Genomic DNA, 16,667 nt, shown 5'->3' on the forward strand with positions numbered 1-16,667 from the left:
TGGTTTTATCAGCACCACATCCAGGATATTTTTCCCTCTGCTTGGTTCCATCACTTTCTGAATCAGCTGTCCTTCCCATATTAACTTATTTGCCATTTGTTGGTCATGCTTCCTGTCGTTCGCATTTCCTTCCCAATTGACATCTGGCAAATTCAGATCTCCCGCTACAATCACATTTCTTTCCATGTCGTTTCCCACATAGCTGACTATCCTATCAAATAATTCTGAATTTGCGTCAGTGCTACCCTTTCCCGATCTGTACACTCCAAATATATCAAGTTGCCTATTATCTTTAGAAATGAGCCTTACACCTAGAATTTCATGTGTCTCATCTTTAACTTTTTCGTAGCTTACAAATTCTTCTTTCACCAGAATGAACACTCCCCCTCCCACCATTCCTATCCTATCTCTACGATACACACTCCAGTGCCGTGAGAAAATTTCTGCATCCATTATATCATTTCTCAGCCATGATTCAACTCCTATTACAATATCTGGTAAATATATATCTATTAAATTACTTAATTCTATTCCTTTCTTTACAATACTTCTACAGTTCAACACTAACAATTCTATGTCATCCCTACTTGATTTCCAGTTCCTTGTTCCCTTATCACCGCTCCCTAGGCCATCCCGTTTCCCGGAATGTACCTCCCTATTACCCTCCCAAACAAATTTCCTAACTTATACGTACCACTGCGGTTTAAATGAAGGCCATCCGAGTGCAGATCCCTATCTCCTACCCACCCATTAGGATCTAGAAATTTCACTCCCAGTTTCCCACATACCCACTCCATAGTCTCATTTAAATCCCCAATCACCCTCCAGTACGTATCCCTCCTACACAGTATTCCACTAATAACAGTCTCCGCTTTCTTAAACTTCACCCGTGCTGCATTTACCAGATCCCACACATCTCCAACTATGTTGTTACTTATATCAGCTTGCCTTACGTTGTTGGTACCAACGTGAAACACTACCACCTTCTCCTTCCCCTCCTCCCTCTCTTCTACTTTCCTCAACATCTGCCTCAACCTAATTCCTGGATAACATTCTACCCTGGTTCCCTTTCCTCCACACACTTTCCCCACGTGTCTAACTATGGAATCCCCCATGACCAGAGCCTCAACCCTACCCACCTCATTTGATCCCCTCCCCTCCTGGTCAGCCCTATCTTTCCTGATAGCTGCAGAAGCTACTCCTCCTCCCTTTTCTCCTTCCCATGACCCCGTTCCACCTATCTTTTCCTATCCTCTACATTTCCCTTTCCTACCTTTTCCCTTCCTCCTACTTCCACGGATCATAGCAACAGTTCCCTGTCCCTCATCTTCCCTCTGTTGTTCTACCTGGAGTGACTCGTACCGATTTCGCACAGACACCTGTCCTGAATTCTGATCCTGAATAGAGCCCTTAGCCTGCAATCTCCTTCCCCTTAGAACATTAGACCACCTGTCTTCTACATCTCCTCCCTTTCCTTCCCCTCCCTCTTGTACACCTACTGTAACCTGTACATTGTTTGAGGGAGTCCTATCTTCCTTCCTGTCTTCTTTGAGAATCCTAATTATCTCCCTCAAACTTTCCAACTCCTCCCTCATACCCCTCAATGCCTCACCACACCCACAATAAGTACACTCGCGCTCCTTAGCCATTCTTTACGGGGGGAAAATTTTAAATTAAAAAATAAAATAACTTATTTGCAAAAAAATGAACGGAGGGATATATTGTCTGGGATAGTACACAACAATAAGGTAATTAATATACGACTACACTACAATACTACTTAGTCGTGCTCTATTTTTTTTATCCTACAACCCCTAACAGGATAAAAACTGCTGTTAATGACTGAATATCGAAAGTAATACACAAGAACTACACAGTTCCAAACTGCAATCAAGCCTATCCTAATTACAACAACAGTATTTTAGTAAGAGTTTCTACGGATACCTCTACTACACCAGTACTACACAAATATTTTACAATAATAAAATAAGCACACTAAATTCTAATAGGATATTACTCGTATACTACTGTACAGTACACTACAGCAATTTTTAAACTACTTTCAGACGTATCCTAACTACGATACCGGTACCGTACCGTATGCCACTACTAAGCACAACAGAAATGAAATTTGCAAGAACTACTGTACTCAAAGATTACCAACGAAGCTAAATGCTTAGACAAATTATTATTAGTATTACGGTCTAATAGATACACACGAAAAATAACACACGAATATAGCAGGCAAGATACGGCACTATCTAAATGTACTGAATCTATACTACAATGTATCTACACTACACTACACTGCGTTTGGTTAAATGCTTAAGTATCAAAAGGATTGCCGTACACGAAGAAAAACACGAATATAACTGGCAAGATACTATCTAATATATTATACCTTATCTTCACTACAATTCTACTGAAATGTGGTTATGTGATTATTACAGCTGGTGGATTACTATTATTTTCCCTACTCCACGGGACGGAGAAAAAAAAGTGTCCTTAATTAGGCCTACTCAAAAATACGAAGTTGTCTACAATAATTTCTCAAATATTTCTATCAAAACTACTACTACTCCAGGGACTTGGACTGCAATTACTGGGATATATGAACTTTATTATTATTAGCTAACCGCTCATGAATAATGAAAGATCGAGGGAGCGAAATATAAATTACGGATACTAACTACCTACTCAGAAGTACAAATGAATGGAATACAAGGTCAGCTGATTTTTATTTACTTGACTACACTACACCCTTTGTTCACGACTGTAGCCAACAATGCAATATTTGAATATGAGGAGCGACAGTAATCAATAAGAATACAACGACTGTTAACTATTACCGTGTAATCTCTTTAACTTCTTTTTAAATGGAAGTTTACAGGCGTATCGTGTTTTTTAATGTAGTAAATTTTTACCTTCGCGATAGTTTGAACGTATATCTATACGAAATACCGGATAAGTTGCTGCAGAAGTTACGGTACTATTCCTTATGATAATCTGCCTTTGTAAGTATAACCAACGAACCTACAGATATTTACAAATATTTTTGAAGTTAATATTATTACCTAAAGTATTTCCTAAACCTAAATTCGAAACAAGGTACACCTAGCTAGCCTACTTAACCTAGAAAACGTAATTTACTGAAGACCAACTGAATTACTTGTTACAAAATTTAAATAAATATCACTACTCCCAATTTCTACCAACAAGCACTAAACACCACTATATAAACAGCACTAAATGAATCAGATATACACAAAATTAAGCTATTTCAATAGGTTTTCCTATCCTATCGTCACCGTAAGAGCCGTTTATGTCGGTGCGACGAAAAACAAATAGCAAAATAAATGGGAAACCACGGGAAACCAACTTCAAGACTGCCGATGTTGGGATAGAACCCAATAAGAGCTTACAGCTACGCGGCCAACTCACTCCGTTGTACATTACGAAAATACTGTTTGCATGTGCTAATAGACAGCTCCCTCACCTCCCCCCCTAATAATCGCTACTGACGTTATGATCATATATGAGTTTGAAATAAATTATCAGTAAAGGGGCGTATGGAAAAACATACAGTTATAAACAACAGCATGGAGTAAAAATAAATTAAAATTAAAATTTATTTGATGTAGGTTCGAACCCATGCACCTTACGTTAAACACAGCACTGCGTGAACGCTTCTCTGAATGCTGGCTATAACTGGTGTTTGAAAACTAAAACGCCAAAATTTTGTTAGTAGAAGTTATCATGGAACTGAGATAATTGCTGTCGCTAAATAATTTTCCGGAGAATTAAACATTTTACTGAGAGAATTCTGATATAAAGAATGTGTCATTCCCTTCGAGAACTGACGGAATAACAACATGGCGGCGAGACGGAGAGCGGCGCTGAATAAGCCATGGAGCAGGTGGCCTTGCTCCCACGGGCGGATATGTCGATACTGTGCCAGGCTCTCACGGCCAGGTCGATACACGTCATGGGGTTCCATGGGAGTGCATATTTAACACTGCTTTAGGGTAAGGCGTCTGTCGAATATTCCCGAAGTATTAACAGCCTTGTTTTTATAATAATCTAGAAAATGTCTCATTGCACCAACGAGACAGTAATCAACGAGCTAATTGAGAGAGAAACGGGAACAGAAATGAATTGAATATTGGGAACTTTGACAATTGATTTTTCAAATGGAAACCGAAAATAGATATTAATAAAATCAAAGCTCCAGTAGCAAGTAAGGATAACAGAAAATAATAATAATAATAATAATAATAATAATAATAATAATAATAATAATAATAATTTCGTGTGGCTATTTCTAGCCGAGTGCAGTCCTTGTAAGGCAGACCCTCCGATGAGGGTGGGCGGCATCTGCCATGTGTAGGTAACTGCGTGTTATTGTGGTGGAGGATAGTGTTATGTGTGGTGTGTGAGTTGCAGGGATGTTGGGGACATCACAAACATCCAGCCCCCGAGCCATTGGAATTATTAAATGAAGGTTAAAATCCCCGACTCGGCCGGGAATCGAACCCGGGACCCTCGGAACCGAAGGCCAGTACGCTGACCATTCAGCCAACGAGTCGGACATGCTAATATAATGATAAGCACCTCAAAAGTAAGAAACATTGTTCATGGAGAAGTATAATCACTCAACCGGGATCTAACCCAATATCGAAACCCCTACACGCCCTGCTAGTTTGTTTTTACTTAAAGGCTGTGTGGCGCTGTTTAACTTGTTATTATTATTATTATTATTATTATTATTATTATTATTATTATTATTATTACTTCGTTGTTAAGTCATCAGGTCATAGACTGGTTTGATGCAGCTCTACATACCACCCTATCATGTGCTAATCTTTTCATTTCTATGTAACTACTACATCCTACATCTGCTCTAATCTCCTTGTCATATTCATATCTTGGTCTATCCTGCCGCTTTCACCACGTGCACTTTCCTCAAAAACAACTGAACAATTCCTGGGTGTCTTAAGATGTGTCCTATCATTCTATCCCTTCTTTTCGTCAAATTTAGTCAAATCGATCTCCTCTCACCAATTCGATTCAGTATCTCTTCATTCGTGATTCGATCTACCCATATCTCTGTAACACCACATTTCAAAAGATTTTATTCTCTTCCGTACTGGGTTAGTTATCGTCCATGCCACGGTCCAGACGAAAGTTTTCAAAAATATCTTTCTAATTCCTATATCAGTGTTCGAAGTCAGCAAATTTCTTTTCTAGCTTGTACTAGTCTGCATTTTATGTCCTCATTACTTCTACCATCGTTAGTTATTTTACTACCCAAGTATCAATAATCATCTACTTCCTTTAAGACTTAATTTCCTTATACCCTCTGGCACCATATCTTAGCAAGCATACTTCTGAAGCAGTGTAAATGCACAAGTGGCTTCATTCGATGACAATTGCTTCTCCTGGAGCCTATCTCAGTCTGCACAATCAGCTATGACTTGTAAACACTACACGTCACACAGACCAATCTTAACACACACTCTGAATTGAGGCACTTGTACCTTTCAACTGACACAGACACCTCCCACACATCCAGATATGTCATCAGAACATGTTATTGCCATAACAGTCCAATCCCCATCCCACAGTGTAGTTGCAGTTTAGTTAGGAACATTAGGTATAATATTTCTTGCATCAATCGATTTCGTTCGACTGCACTCAATTACTTTTGTTTTGGACTTATTTATTTTCATCTTGTGCTCCTCCCTCCAAGACTCTGTCCATATCATTTAGCAATTTCTCCAGATCTTTTATAGCATCAGATCAATTAACAGTAGCATCGGAAAATGTTAGTGTTTTGATTTCCTCTCCTTGGATTGTGGTTCCCTTTCCAAATTATTTATTGATTTCTTTTGCCGTCTGTTCTATATAAACATTGAAATTATTATTATTATTATTATTATTATTATTATTATTATTATTATTATTATTATTATTATTATTATTATTATCATCATCATCATCTGTTTACCCTCCAGGTTCGGTTTTTCCCTCGGACTTAGCGAGGGATCCCACCTCTACCGCCTCAAGGGCAGTGTCCTGGAGCTTCAGACTCTTGGTCGGGGGATACAACTAGGGAGTATGACCAGTACCTCGCCCAGGCGGCCTCACCTGCTATGCTGAACAGGGGCCTTGTGGAGGGATGGGAAGATTGGAAGGGATAGACAAGGAAGAGGGAAGGAAGCGGCCGTGGCCTTAAGTTAGGTACCATCCCGGCATTCGCCTGGAGGAGAAGTGGGAAACCACGGAAAACCACTTCCAGGATGGCTGAGGTGGGAATCGAACCCACCTCTACTCAGTTGACCTCCCGAGGCTGAGTGGACCCCGTTCCAGCCCTCGTACCACTTTTCAAATTTCGTGGCAGAGCCGGGAATCGAACCCGGGCCTCCGGGGGTGGCAGCTAATCACGCTAACCACTACACCACAGAGGCGGACATTATTATTATTATTATTATTATTATTATTATTATTATTATTATTATTATTCCGGGGTATCTGTGGAACGCAGAGAGGTGAAAGAAGATGCGGGCTTGAATGGGTCTAACTACAATACCAAGAACTGAATTAAAATTTTATCAAAGGTTATATTTCTTTCAATATATAAACAACTTAACAAATTTCCAGTAGATTAAGGAACAATCAAATATCAGGTACATTGCCAATCTTGAAACAATACTTGGAAAAATCCGTGATTGATGAAGTTTACAGGTTTGGGGCTTCAAGACCTTAGTTTACAATTTCTGAGCTACCAGCTCAAGTTTACAGAATTTTCAATTCAAAATGAGGGACAATTTAGTCAAGGGCAGAAATCCCCTAATTTAAGAGCACTTGCTCCCTAAATTACAATATCTAGCCTTCTAGAGGCAGCCTTCGCTATTACACCACTTTGAAAAGAGCTAACAGGCTCTCAGTTTCATCCAGCCCACTCAAGGCAACATTACATCAACATCTTACAATCTCCGGCCCCTCAAGGCACGACGTACAAATTAAAATAGTTTTACACAGGGGTATCTAGTACCCAACCTACTGGGCCTTTGCGAAAAAAGAACGGGTTAAATAAACGGCCCGAACACAAACTGAATGGAGGCGTACACTGCGCTCCCAGATAATGAAAAATTAAAACCTACAGGGCTCTCGGCCGATGAAACAGGGGCTATTCCCAAACTACTGAGGTGGCTCGCATGGAAATTTTAATACACTACAAAAACAGTTACGAAGTCGTAGTCACCTCAAACCAAGATAAATGGGAGCTCGAGAGGGTAAATCACTCTCTATCCCCGATTTACAGTTTAAAACTTTATGAAGATTTACATTTTAGAAAAGTTTGTTACACAGTTAAAAGTTCGGACCTTCCCCTCGGATAAATTTGCGGAGACAGCAAGAAAGAATTTATGTGGCCATTACCTTGTAGATGTCCTGCCTTAACACACACAATTAGAAAGATGGTGTTCAATTAACAAGGAAACTCGAAAAGCCGCAACTTATATACCCTCAGGGAAGGTTCGAGAGAATTCAGGACTAATCCGGACACACCCTCTCAATTTTATTGGCAAATTCAAAGTGAACAAGAAATGCGGGATTGGTTCAAAATTAATTACAAAAATTCATGATTGGCCAGATTCAAAACTGGCGGAAAGAAAAGGAAGTGTTGCCACCCCAAAAATAAATGAACATGGATTCAGTTATGAAAACCTAGAAATGCGAAACTTCTTTAAGTTATAAGTTCTTCCACGTTGCACTAGAGTGCATGATCAGAGTTTTTTTGGTAGTGACATCTGTGGAAAAATGTCCAAACTTCTTGATGTATAGCGAAACAAAACAAGGAGAAATTCAATCAGTTTAGGAAACTTCACAATAACACAATTACTCAATATTTCAGCAGTGACATCTTCCGATTAAAGTCCCAACTTCATATAGAATCAGTTTCACCTTTTGGTCGATAGAGGAGTTCATTAAGGCGCTAATTTTGAATGATCGAAGTTGAGGTGTACCTCCCGGTAAATATATTATTATTATTATTATTATTATTATTATTATTATTATTATTATTATTATTACGGCAATATCGTGGATTGTAGAGGGATAAAAAGCGCCTGGGGTGAATGGGTGGACAAGGAATTAACTAGAGCAAAACTTCATTCATTCATTGTCATTACAGCCAGTTATGCCTTTCAGCGTTCAGTCTGCAAGCCTCTGTGAATTTACTAAACGTCGCCACAATCCTCGATTTGCAATTAGTGTTGTGGCCTCATTTATTTCTATACCTCTTATCTTTAAATCGTTAGAAACCGAGTCTAACCATCATCGTCTTGGTCTGCCTCTACTTCTCTTACCCTCCATAGTAGAGTCCATTATTCTCCTAGGTAACCTATCTTCCTCCATTCGCCTCACATGACCCCACCACTGAAGCCGGTTTATGCGTACAGCTTCATCCATCGAGTTCGTTCCTAAATTAGCTTTTATCTCCACATTCCGAGTACCCTCCTGCCATTGTTCCCACCTGTTTGTACCAGCAATCATTCTTGCTACTTTCATGTCTGTTACTTCTAATTTATGAATAAGATATCCTGAGTCCACCCAGCAAAACTTAACACAACAAATTTTGAAATTTTATCTTTTCTTTTTTTTCTAGTTTAAGAAATTGATAAATGGAAAATCTGAACGAATAACAGCAATATTAATGGGCTTGTCAGCTCTAACAATAACAAGGACTTAAAAGTCCAGAAAACAGGTACAAAATTTATAATTGTTAATAGTTTGGTTGATTTACATAGAAAAGAGCGTTAGTGCTCTTACCAGGTACACAATTTTATAAGAGCTAGAAAAGCTCCAGGAAAATACACTTCGTAGGAGTCTGCGTTCCAACTATATCCTAGTCCAGCCTCGCAGAGGCATCAATTTTCTCATGGTGCACTTACAACCTCAGTTAAACAATTTACACAGCGTTGTCCCAATGTGAGTATATATACTGCTTCAACAGATGTATGTTTCACTGTTCCCAAAAGGGAACTAACTCAAAAAAATCTACACACACCAATCAATTTGCAGGGCCACAATTGCCCATACTAAGTGGCCTTAGTGTAAAAAGAAAAGGTTGAACATGACTGGCCATAAACAAAAGGCTAGGAGGCAAAACACTTGCTCTCCTTATAGAAATAGTTAAAAACCTAAGTGGGCTTATGGCCCAATGATACAGAGGCTAAACTTATTTAACAACGGGGTGACTAAGTTAGAAATATTTAAGCCAAATGTGATTAAATAAATTCAGAGGTTTTGAAAACTGTAGTCACCCAATGCCAAGTTGAATGAGAACCAACAGAGGGTAGTCACTCTCTGTTCCCACTAGGGAATAGGATATAGAGTCCTCAGACTTGCCGAAAATTCCACATTTAAATCACCAAATTTAGAAATTTACATAAAAAATGTTGAAACCTTCCGTTCAAATCATGCGCAGGAACTATGACATAGCTATGGAAATTCTGCCATTACCTTGAGGTGCTGGGCCTTCCTAACACCGCCCGCGCTCCTGCCTCCTGGTTCACGTCAGTACACAATTCAGACAATACGGCCCTAAAGCGCCCACCTTTTATAGTATTTTTGAAGGGAATCTTCCAGAACTCTTCACTGATAGGCTGGATTGCTATACTCCCCTCCACCCACCCCCCATTTTAATTGGCTAGAGAAAATATTTACAAGTTTCTGATAGTTGATTGCTGTTGAAGAAGGAGCCAGCTGAGGTGTTGACAACTTTGATACATCAAAACGTATGGTTTACCAACTGCAAAAATAAAGTTTCCTTTAGTTCGTCCCGCTAGAGGGAGCAATTAAAACAATGAACAAAAGTACCTCGTAGTACACCGGTTCAATTTTGTTTAGATAGATGGCTTTATAGAAGGCGCGCAGTTTGACTAGCCAGGGAAGATGTGCCCCCGGTACAATTCTTCATCATCATCATCATCATCATCATCATCATCATCATCATCATCATCATCATATTATTATTATTATTATTATTATTATTATTATTATTATTATTATTATTATTATTATTATTATTATTATTATTATTGTTGTACCGGGCGGTACACCTCCGCGCCGCTAAATCAAACATTGCGCCAGTTGAAACTCCTCTACTGAACTTTAACCACCATGTTAATTCTAAAGTTTCTCAGAAGATGTCGCTATTGTAAATTTTGAAGAGTTCTGAACTGTGTCTTTTTCGATTTATATTTGTTTTCTCTGTAGTGAGAAGTGTGAACATTCTCTTCTAGATGGCACTAGTGAAGAACTACTATTGTGCTCCCTAGTGCGAAGTGAAGGAACTGCTTTTTGAGAAATTTTGTGTTCATAAGTTTGTTCTTTGTTAAATTTCTTTCAGTCATTTTTTGGGTTGGCAGTATAACCCTTCTCTTTCCGCTTGTTTTGAATTTAGCCAATCCCGAATTTCTCTAATTATTTTTGACCAATAACGTACGTCTTCTCCTATATGGATATGTTGCTTGATCCTAGCCAATAAAGTTGAGGGGGGGGGGGGTGTGGGTTCTCATTCTTGAAAGGTCTCGAATGTTCCACGAGGGTATTTAAACTGCTGATTTTCTGGTCTCCGGGCCACTTCAGTAACATCTTCCCTAGTGTGATTATGTAGCAGGGGGCGGGAAGCGCCTCTTCCTTCGGGCAGCAGTTCTTCCATAAGGTAATGGCCTTCTAACAACTTCATTTCTTGCTAGCGCAGCAGTTTAACCCTCGGGGCAGGTTCGAAACTTTTATCATGTAACCTTCCTTTAAAATGTAAAAAACACTTGGTATAAATTCCGTCTCTTTAACTACAAATCGGGATAGAGAGTGCCTAACACTCTCGAGCTCCCTCTCATATTGTTTTTGAGGTGACTACATTTTCATAACCGTTTTTCTTCGCTTCATTATGTAATAAATTTTCCTATCATGTCACTTCCGTAGTATGGGATTAGCCCTTGCATAAGCGGCCTAAGAGCCAAATAGGTTTTAAAAAGGTGTGTTAGGAGTGCAAGTTACGCCTCCTCTCAAGTTGGTATTTTGGGGCCATGTTATTGTCCTGTTTCTTTAGTGAATAGGCCTCAGTAGGTTGGGTAATTTTACCCCTGTTCTTGTGTGCCTGGAGGGCAGCTTGAAGGTGGAGTTTGGTGTGGCCTTTGAATTGGCTTGAACTTTGAGAGCGGGTTTGCTCTTTCTAAAAATTGTATTTTCCGTGTGCCTCAAGCAGGCTTAACTGGGTAATTGGGAGCAAATGCTCCTTGGCATGATTGGGGTTTTCTGCCCCTTTGTTGAACCTTGTGTATAGGTAAAGTTGGGCTCATTGCTTAGGGATTGTGAATCTGGGGCTCGAAGCCCAAAATCCATTAATAAACTGTAATTGTACTTTCTTAACTTGTTGATATACAACTGAGTTCCTGTTATACTTGTTATTTCTTGATCTCGAAAAGAAAATATAACCTTTGTTAAATTTTAAATTAATTTTAATTTCGTTGTTGAGACCTATTCCATCCAGCACCTTCTTTCACCTCTAACTACCACGGATAACTCCGTAACAATTATTATTATTATTATTATTATTATTATTATTATTATTATTATTATTATTATTATTATTATTATTATTATTGAAGATAACACATGCACCAGTGAAATCTGCAAAAGGGTACACAGTATTAGCAATAGAAATAATGCTTTCAACCACAAACATATTATATTAACATGCAGACATTTATGTAAGATAGGAAATTAAGGGTCCGCCTCTGTGGTGTAGTGGTTAGCGTGATTAGCTGCCACCCCCTGAGGTGCGGGTTCCATTCCCGGCTCTACCACGAAATTTGAAAAGTAGTACGAGGGCTGGAACAGGGTCCATTCAGCCTCGGTAGGTCAACTGAGTAGAGGTGGGTTCGATTCCCACCTCAGCCATCCTCGAAGTGGTTTTCCGTGGTTTCCCACTTCTCCTCCAGGCAAATGCCGGGATGGTACCTAACTTAAGGCCACGGCCGCTTCCTTCCCTCCTCCTTGCCTGTTTCATCAATCTTCCCATCTCTCCACGAGGCCCCTGTTCAGCATAGCAGGTGAGGCCGCCTGGGCGAGGTACTGGTCATTCTCCCCAGTTGTATCCCCGACCCAAAGTCTGAAGCTCCAGGACACTGCCCCTTGAGGCAGTAGAGGTGGGATCCCTCGGTGAGTCCAAGGGAAATCCAACCCTGGAGGATAAACAGATTAAGAAGGAGAAGAAGAAGAAGAAATGAAGTTAGAAGTTCACCGAAACCTTCGCTTGAGGCACGTTTCTGTACGAAAGTGAGAGCTCGACTCTTGGTAAAATAACAAACAAACTAGAAGCTGTAGGGATGAGGATATGGCGGACGATGCCATGAACAAGTTGAACAGAAAAGAAAATAATCGTTGAAGTAAAATAGGTTGATGAGAAGAAAAAATTACTGAAAAAGGCGATGTTAAGGAATTAGAAGCGTTTGATATGTGATTCTGGAGCCGTTTGGAGAATATAAGCTTGATAGGGATGTGGTAGATCGAGTTAGTGATGAAGGGCAGGTCGTCGTGGTTGGGGCAGCGACTGCGACATGGTGGACTGATGATGGATGTCCTTGAGCAGCGTTTCTCAACCGGTGGTACACGTACCAACAGAGATACTTGGGGTGTTGTCCGGTGGTACACAACACGTTGGTTGGTTACACTGTTAAAACATTAATAACATCTTAAAGTGATACTAGAAAGGGTTCTTTTTAGAATAAATACTTTTTTTACAATTTGTTTTACGTCACATCGACACAGATAGGTCTTATGGTGACGATGGGATGGGAAAGGCCTAGGAATGGGAAGGAGGCAGCCGTGGCCTTAATTAAGGTTCAGCCCCAGCATTTGCTTTGTATGAAAATGGGAAAGCACAGAAAATCATATTCATGGCTGCCGACAGTGGGGTTCGAACCCACTATCTCCCGGATGTAAGCTCACAGCTGCGCACCCTAACCGCACGGCCAACTCGCCCGTTTTAGAATAAATAACTGTTGTAAGACATTTAATGTGAAATCGTTCATAAGTGCACCACCTATTGACAGGTGAGCAAACTATGAGCCTCTTTGCTCTGGTCTCTGTCTAATCCTGCTTCTCTGGAAATATTGACTCTCAACACTGGATCAGGATCAATTTTCTTATCGGGACGCTTTGCTAACGGGGTTATCAGATCGAGTGGCTCAGACGGTTGAGGCGCTGGCCTTCTGACCCCCAACTTGGTAGATTCGATCCTGGCTCAGTCCGCTGGTATTTGAAGGCGTTCAGGTACGTCAGCCTCCTGTTGGTAGATTTATTGTCACGTCAAAGAACTCTTGAGGGACAACATTCCGGCGCCTCGGCGTCTCCGAAAACCGTAGTAAGAACATCAAAATGGTTAGATCGAGAAAACAAACAGATACTTTCCTGTGACATTGCACAGAAAATGTCTTTTTTATATATCATCTCTCTGATGGATCGAAATACGATGTGCCTACTCCGAGCTCGCCGAGAAAATCGATTTCTTGGCACCCTCGTCAATGACATATTTATGTGGACAAGGATTTTTAAGACTTATGATCATTATCGTAATAGACTGCGTGTGGAGGCCGGCCTAAGGCTAACACTGAGTAAACTTAAGCCTGAAGTGAATAAACAAGTCTCAGTGGGGCAGGTTTAAGTATCTCATTACCCCGTCATTAGTATGAATCTTTGATATAGGCTATCTACTCTACTCACTTTTCGGTATCATAATAAATATTACTAATTAACTACCTAGCCAGGAATTGTTGCTGCGCCTCGAAATACCGTTCTGTGACAATGTTGAGGGGAGAAATACCGGCCCGCAGTACATGTAGCCCTTAGAACGAAAATTCGTGAATACAGTTCAAGCAATACTGAACGTCAGATGACAGAACCTTTCTGGTCAGAGTTCTAAGCTGAAACATTATCACAGAGCGATGTTTCTAGGCCCAACGACTTTACTTTTCAGAATGCGATTTAGTCTTTTAAATTTGATTTTTCTCATTGTCTTCAAAATCTAAGTATTGATGATAATTTAAAAAAAATAGAACAGGGGAGGTGGTACTTCAGACCAAAGGCTTAAGAAACACACTTATGAAGATATGCTTTGGCATTTGGTCACAGGGGTACCGGGTTCGATTCCTGGCAGGGTTGGGAATTTTAACCATCATTGGTTAATTTCCGTAGCACGGGGGCTGGATGTATGTGGCATCTACTTCATCATTTCATTCTCATCACGACGCGCAGGTCGCCTACGGGTGTCAAATCAAAAGATCTGCATTTGGCGAGCCGAACTTGTCCCTGGTCACTCCCGGCACTAAAAGCCATACGCCATTTCATTTCATTTATTAATATACTTACGAACTACGGAAAAGCTATAAGGACAGCCAAAATAAATCACTTGCAGGAAATTGATCGTAGGGAAAATCCATGTATAAAACTGAATACAGGTGATGATTAATGGAAAAGAGAAAAATTAAATGTGTAGCTCATTTCTGGCATAACCAATTTTGAAACACACTTTGGAATGAGAGATTCTAGTAAGGGTACGCCTCTGTGGTGTAGTGGTTAGCGAGATTACTTGCCACTCCCGGAGGTCCGGGTTCGATTCCCGGCTCTGATACGAAATTTGAAAAGTGGTAAGAGGGCTGGAACGGGGTCCACTCATCCTTGGGAGGTCAACTGAGTAGAGGTGGGTTCGATTCCCACCTCAGCCATCCTCGAAGTGGTTTTCCGTGGTTTCCCTCTTCTCCTCCAGGCAAATGCCGGGATGGTACCTAAATTATGGCCGCTTCCTTCCCTCTTCCTTGTCTATCCCTTCCCATCTTCCCATTCCCCCGCAAGGCCCCTGTTCAGCATAGCAGGTGAGGCCGCCTAGGCGAGGTACTGGTCATTCTGCCCAGTTGTAGCTACGACCGAAAGTTTCACGCTCCAGGACACTGCCCTTGAGGCGGTAAAGGTGGGATCCCTCGCTCCGAGGGACAAACCAACCCTGGAGTGTGAACAGATTAAGAAAGAAAGAAAAAAAGAACAATAAAAATATAAAAATGGTTTAATGTAGCAAGGAAACCTACATCTTATTTATGTTTGCACATAATTTAAGGGGCTGCCTGGCCGAGGCGGTAAAGGAGTGTTCGGTTCACGCGGAAGGACGTGGGTTCGATTCCCAGTAAAGAAGTCGAAACGTTTAAGAAAGGACATTTTTACTTCCGGACATGCATATGGTCCCGAAGTTCACTCAGCCTACACCAAAAATGAGTACCAGGTTAATTCGTGGGGGCATAGAGCTTACCACTGTACCCCATCAAGGACCTTCATGACCTATACGAAGGTGACTTTGCTTTCCTTTTTTTTTAACTTCATTTAATTGTTCTTTACAGACTCATAGTCAATAATTCCACTAACACACATAATACAACAATTTATCTTAGAATTTGTTAAAAGAATATTTTACTGTTACAAGCGTGTGATTTAAGAAAGGAGATTTCCACTTCCGGAGGTGCATATGGCCCTGAGGTTCACTCAGCCTATACCAAAAATGAGTACCCGGTTAATTCCTGGGGGCAAAGGCGGCCGGGCGTAGAGCTAACCACTCTACCCCATCACGTGCTGAGGTTAACAATAGTGGAAGCCTTTACCTTCCACTCCTCCAAGGGCCTTCATGGCCTGCACGGAGGTGACTTTGCTTTGCTTACAAGCGTGTGATATTTTTGTATTCCATTTGACTCCTAATGAGAAGGATGAGTCTGTTTATTGTTACTTAGTTCATTGTATCCTGGTGTTATTTTAGATACTACAACACGTACTTATTTTTTTCGTGTTCACTTTAGCTCTATACCTCGACTGTTTTACAACTATTGCAGAAAACCTTATTCACAAAGAGAAAACTTGGCCAACGGTATCAAAGCTCTGAATGTGCAGAAGCTTATAATGTATTGTTAAAATTGATATTTTCACGGCCCGTACATGTAGACAAGATATGGGCTTTTAGGCTTACGCCGTGTCAAGAAAACAAGGTAAAACCCCAAAAGCTTAGGGGCGCGCGGCTGTGAACTTGCATCCGGGAGGTAGTGGGTTCGAATCCCACTGTCGGCAGCCCTGAAGATGGTTTTCCGTGGTTTCCTATTTTCACACCAGGCAAATGCAGGGACTGTACCTTAATTAAGGCACGGGCGCTTCCTTCCAACTTCTAAGCCTTTTCTATCCCATCGTCGCCATAAGACCTATCTGTGTCGGTGCGACATAAAGCAACTAGCAAATATATATATATATATGATACGAATTATAAGATGATAAATAGACAGCAGAATTAAAACGATCCCGTAGAAACTCTATTATGTATGCTTACTAAAAGTATTAAACCTATGGGGATATGGTAAGTGGTTAGTATGCTGGCCTTTGATCCTCGGGGTCCTGGGTTCGATTCCCGGCCAGTTCGGGGATTGTAACCTTCATTGGTTAATTCCTGTAGCTCGGGGTATGGGTGTGCGTGCAGTCTTCACCATTACAATTCGGCATATAGAGGTCCCCGTTCTCACAGACATGCGAGTCTTCAATACGGCGTCAAATCGAAAGATCTGCAGCAGGTC

Source organism: Anabrus simplex, chromosome 6 (genome assembly GCF_040414725.1).
Source record: "Anabrus simplex isolate iqAnaSimp1 chromosome 6, ASM4041472v1, whole genome shotgun sequence".
NCBI lineage: Eukaryota > Metazoa > Arthropoda > Insecta > Orthoptera > Tettigoniidae > Anabrus > Anabrus simplex.